The sequence below is a fragment of the Macadamia integrifolia genome, chromosome 8 (assembly GCF_013358625.1).
Source record: "Macadamia integrifolia cultivar HAES 741 chromosome 8, SCU_Mint_v3, whole genome shotgun sequence".
In the NCBI taxonomy this organism is placed as follows: domain Eukaryota; kingdom Viridiplantae; phylum Streptophyta; class Magnoliopsida; order Proteales; family Proteaceae; genus Macadamia; species Macadamia integrifolia.
In genome coordinates, this window is record NC_056564.1 from 745,672 (window position 1) to 751,671 (window position 6,000).

Below are 6,000 nucleotides of genomic sequence, written 5' to 3' on the forward strand. Positions count from 1 at the left end.
TTTCTAGTACCAACTAATACATTCGGCTAACTTTTGGGTAAAGTGGGTGGATCGGAGTCATTGGCCGGTTCGTTGGTAGATCCTTTAGCCCGATCCAGATGGAAGTGCCAATCTAGCAATTCCTCTTTTGCTTTAGACAAGCCAGTCTACAAAATCTTTTTCATTGCAAGAAACTTTAATATTTGAGGAGGCTATGATGGGTGAGAAAATTGTAGAATATGTTTCATATGTGTTTTTCGAAATATATATTCTTGGAAAGTCATAATAGATTCTGGGTTAAACGCATATTCTAAAATTTAATTCTTCTCTATTTTCTAGTTTCAAAATGCATGCTTTTTAGATGCAGAATCTATTATGGAGATGCATATTAAAACACGGTCTTGAAACAATGAAACAATGAAACAATGAAACAATGATCTCCCCTAAAATTTGGATGAAATTCTGATGTTTCAAAATGAGTTCAATTTGATCCAAATTCTAAGAATTTCTAGCAGTGTTAATTAGCAGTAAATGCAAAGCTAGTCAAATCATCTCAGCATTCAATAAGTTGCCATTGGCCGGTGTTCCTAATCGCTTATTTATTTATTGTTTAATTACTTAATACAATCACATCCATATGATCTTTGGAATAGACAGCTTTCGATCATTAATCAACAATTAATTTTTATTATCTACCTATCAAAACAAACCATAACAGGGTCAGGTCATGTTGGGTTAGGAAACTGATTGATTTTGAACAAACCCTTTCTTTCTTTCTTTTTTTTTTTTTTTTCATGGAAAAAAGAACGCAGAGGATACAAGATACTTGTTTTTATATTCTTACTCTTTTCTTTTGTTTTGTTTTTTTTTTTTTTGTTTTTGTTTTTTTTTTTTGTTTTTGTTTTGTTTTGTTTTTTTTTTCTCAATCATAATGAGGAAAGATATACTGCAAAAGCATTTGTTAATTAATCAAATCGTGTTACTGGCATTGCCACTTTTGATAATCAAATTTTAGATCTCTCAGTCTAAAATAAATCTGAGATTTAAGAGTGAGATTAAGGACCATAAACCAATCAGTAGTCGTCACATCATCAATTATGATCTGATTATTATCCAGCATTGATAGTTGACACAAAAATTTTCAATTTCATTATCTTCAATAATAACTTAGAATAATAAAAAGATGAAAGCTCTGTGTTTTCTTACTCTCAGATTCTCTCTATGGGAACTCTACAAAAAGAAAAAACGTTTCCATCAAGCTTTTACTTGAGGCTCTTCTATCACATTTGGTGCTTTTCAGCCTATTGAATATGAATTGACGAGTTGACCATTGGTAAATGTGAGACCCTTTGTTAATCCTCCTTTCAAATAAATTTTTAAAAATTTTTAAAATGACACATGGGATGTGAAAATAGTTTGAGTAAATATAGGTTAAGTTTAGGGATCGACAGAACCCTAATTAACATTCTAACAAACAAAAGAATGACATTTTTGAATGGATAACTAGCTAGGATGATCTAACCCATGGATCATCAATTTTTATTGCATACTCGTCAATCAAGGTCTTAGAAATCAGTGGCATCCCGCGATTCATCTTGGAACCAATCCACCCCAATCTTAATTAATTAATGTTGTTCTCAACTACTGAGTTCTAAGCGAGTGGACTGAGTCTGGTTGAATCTGATTCCGAGTCAACTCGAATTGGGATCGAACTCAAAATCGATGGAGACCTCAGACCAGTATTGTATCTAATTTCTTGGTTAATCTCTAACTAAGATGGATTGCATCTAGAATTTGATTGGTGATCTGATTTGTCAAGTCATATTGTTAAGATGCTTTTTAAGTATTGTATCAGTAAATAAATATATAAAGCCTGTCTTGGTTCAGCTTCAGCTAAGGGGTGGTGTCATGTGGTACTCTCTCTCTCTCTCTCTCTCTCTCTCTCTCTCTCTCCCTCTCTCATACTACCCTGCCCCATGATGCTAACAATTTATCCACCTCTCTTAATAATATCTGCATGACAGCCATCACTGCCCAGAGCTCATTTATGAGGTGATCATGACGTCTCCAAATAAGCAAATTAAAAGGGTTTACTTAATATAATATTATCTCAGAGTACTACATGCAACGTAAGGGATTAGCTAGCTATACTTGGGTCACTAATTAACCAAGTTGCTCACGTAGGCCTTTTTGATGTTGTGGACATCCGATCGTTGGATCATAAGGGGGGACCCACTAAAGCTACCTCAATTTTATAACCCACCATTTCTTGGAATTTTCTCTTGTTTTATCAGCCGTCCAACTTTTTAATACTTAATAAAAAGGTTGACATTTCAACTATTTATCAAAGCCTTTTTTTAAATGCATGGCAAACTCCATCTGGGCTTAAAGTTTTTAAAACTTGATTAGAAGCTGATGAGGACAACATGTGGATTCTTTACTTATTGACACCTACAGTACTGCCATGTGTCAAGTTTTGAACTCCATTGACAAATAATGTGATTTCTGGCCTCTAATAAAACTTATATATTATGGTGTATGAGGTTGTTATGTTTGTGATGAAAGTGATTTCATAAATGCTCGAGTTAGAACAATTTGAGGACTGGAAGTCGTTTATGGATGGTGCATGGAATTATATATGGGTAAGGTGTAAGCATCAATGATATATAGATACATAAAAGTGCATTCAAATGGAATAGATTAAATGCAAACATAAAAATAATTGTTGACATTTAAGAAAGGTATAGGTACATTAATTTTTGGGGAGTGATCTCTGAGCTGATGGGGTGGGAGCCAGTTCATCAATAGAGAGTGTCCAGAGGAAATAGAGATAAGAGAGATGGATAGTACTGACGTAACTTACAGTGCTAATCCAGAGATCTTTTTCTCTTAATCTATATAATTAAGATCATAATAAATCAGATGAGAGAGAGAGGGATGGGGATAGGACAGAATATAAAAACATAAGGGATTAATAAGCAACAGCTGATTAGGATGATCGGACCATGTTCAGAGAATGGAGAACAAAGGACAAACGAGCACTGTGGACCAGCTTGCATGGCAGCAAATTTCTCCAATAGGTTAAGCAAACAAACCGTCCCTATTAGATGCTAGGTTTGGGTTTGGGTTTGGGTTTTGGGTTCGGTACTCTTTGACTTGAGAGGGTGGGTGTAAGGTCAGTACGTATAATGGGTTAAGGCTAAACGGAAATTTAATTTGGTATGTAGGGTCTTATGACCTAATCAGACATCAGGGGTACACGGTTTCTCTATCTCAAATTCTCGACCATCAACATTACATTTGATTTCATTAGTAAGGGAGAATCAAATCCTAAAGTAGATGTTCATAGGCAGGTACCTCTACAATAATTATTAGGAATCTATCAACCCCCAACCATCCTCATGCAAGTTGTTGAAAGAAAAGAAAAACAAGTTCACTGCACTTAAATGGTCCATGACCTAGCTAGGTCTAAGGCATAAGAAGAGAGGATCTAATCTAACACTAACTTGAAACAAAAACATCCCAAGTCTCTGATAAGGCATAAGAAGAGAGGACCTAATCTAACACTAACTTGAAACAAAAACATCCCAAGTCTCTGATGTCTACCTTCCTTTGATTAATTTACTTGTGGTTCTAAAGCTCACCAAGTCAACATGAACTGGGCCGGCCAAAAATTGAAAATACAAGACAACCCAGGTCTCTGATGAGTTGATCCATGGCTTGGTTTGATTTACAGAAGTAGTTCACTTTTTCTTGGAAAGTTTTTCTTATCCATGGAAGAAGAGAAATCCAACCACTGCACAATCTCATAATAACTCCCTCAATGAATGGTTAGAGGATTCCAACAAGATTAGTGAAGACAGGATTCAATCCCAAGACTTGGCCATATAGTCTCATGCTAAGGCAATAAGCAGCCTCTTAATCCATATTCTCCCAAGTCCCTTCGAAGAATAATTAATTAGGAGACGGATAGGCACATCGTTCATGTGTGGTAAGTTAAAATGATGGGACCAATAGGGGTATAAGATGGAGCATTATGCAAGAGGAGCAAAGGTTATTTTAAAAAACTGCCCGGGGGGTAGCTAGATACGGAAAGACCCAAGTATCCCGTGCGTTGGGTATTTTCATGCCTAGACCACATGGTGACCATGCAGCATTTCTTTCCCCTTAAAAAATATTTTAACTTTATTCTGGATCAAGTTTCCCTTCAACCATGGTGAGTGAGGAAATCCTTCTCCGATAAAATAGGTATGAGAAATAGGGTAAGCCCTCCCCCGGGTAGCGCAAAACTTTCCCCATTTGTTTTTCCATAAATGGATAGAAAAAGTTAATATTTGAAATGTGGAGAACAAAATTTTCAATCCAAAGATGACCTCATGGAAGTCTTGATCAGCCTTTGCTGTGGTGGAGGAGGAGGAGATATTTCTATTCATTTTGGCTGAAGACTCCGGCCGGAAAATTCGTGGCTTGCAAAAGAACTCATGAATCACGAGTGAGTATACGTTACTCCATGGGCTTCTGTGACGAGTCAAAATAAAGATTGGTTTCTTATTATTATCGAAGACTTTCTCTTCATTTTTTTTTCCTTCTTTCTTTTGGGGGATCTTAGCTAAGGCTTATGGATTATGATATTGTTTCTTTCTCCTATGTTCTACGAGCTAAAAACAAAAAGCCACCCCCCCCCCCCCTCCCAATGCTCTCTAATAATTTATTAATACACCCTTTGTTTTTTGGGCATGAGTAATTAATTAATTTCTACTTTCTGTATTGGATTGAGAGATAGAAACGGTCTAATCAATACTCTTTAATTTAACATAATGAGTTGACATGTCTTCCTTCAACCTATGTAGGAGTTTAGGAGTTTTAATTAAGTATATATGTGTACTGATCATGTACTTAGCCCAATTACCAATTAAAGAAATTTGTGTACCTAATATCCTACCACGTGCAATGCATATGTTTCCTAATTGGCATTGTGGTCTCTCTGTACATACGTTATATGCCCTCTTAGATACATGTATATATGTATATATAGAAAATATTGACCCTTTAAGATGTATTATGAATATAGATCACCTAACCGTACAGTCAGTTATGAAATCTGTCCCACCTGCTACGATTAAAAGTGCATGAAAAGATATTTATGAAAACAAAAAACATATGGATATATGATCTAGACTCTTTAAGATTGTCTAGGTGCAGTAGGAGGATGGTAGATAATTAATCTTTAACTATACTCTTGACAACTAATCCAGTGATTAGTGACCTCTCGATCCCTTTCTATCTTATTATAAGTATTCTATATAAATTGTTTGGGTGTATATATATATATATATACGTCTTCTTGTTATGTGCATGGCGGCATTAATATGCTAATGGGGTAATGAGCTGTGGTCAACCAATTATTAAAACCCCACTCTAAGGTCATGCGTCAAATTGTTTTATCAAATAAATGAATGGTAATGCTATGATATGGAAGAAATTTTGTCCTACAGAAGTTTCGTTATCATAAGGGACCCTTAGTATTTAATTTTACAAAATTACTAAATATATTTATATTCATATATACAAGTCAATAAGGGAAAGTAAACTTCCCAAGGTAGGCCATAACTCTTCCATTTTTTTTTTTTTTTTTTTTTTTATTTTGTCAACTCTTTCCAAGTAATCTATTGGTGTATACAAGACGAGAGGTATGACCAGAGAGAGAGAGCGAGAGATAGAGATAATTGGTTGCTTAGGTAAGTCAATAAGTGTAGGGCCATAGGAGAGAAGACAAAGCTCAGAGTTGAAATATTCCAGCATCCATGCAAGAGTGGAGAGCGAGAGAGGTAGCCGGTGTGTCTTGACTGCAACTTTTGTCAACGTTATCGTTGGGAAATGCAAGTCTTCTGGTTTCCCAAAAATTCGAAACCGGTTTTAACAAAACTTGCTACTGTGTTGCGGTATAACCCGCTTGCTTTCTTCTATAAATACATTCCTTCCCTTCTCATTCTCTCATCTTCATCTCTCCAATCTCTTCTA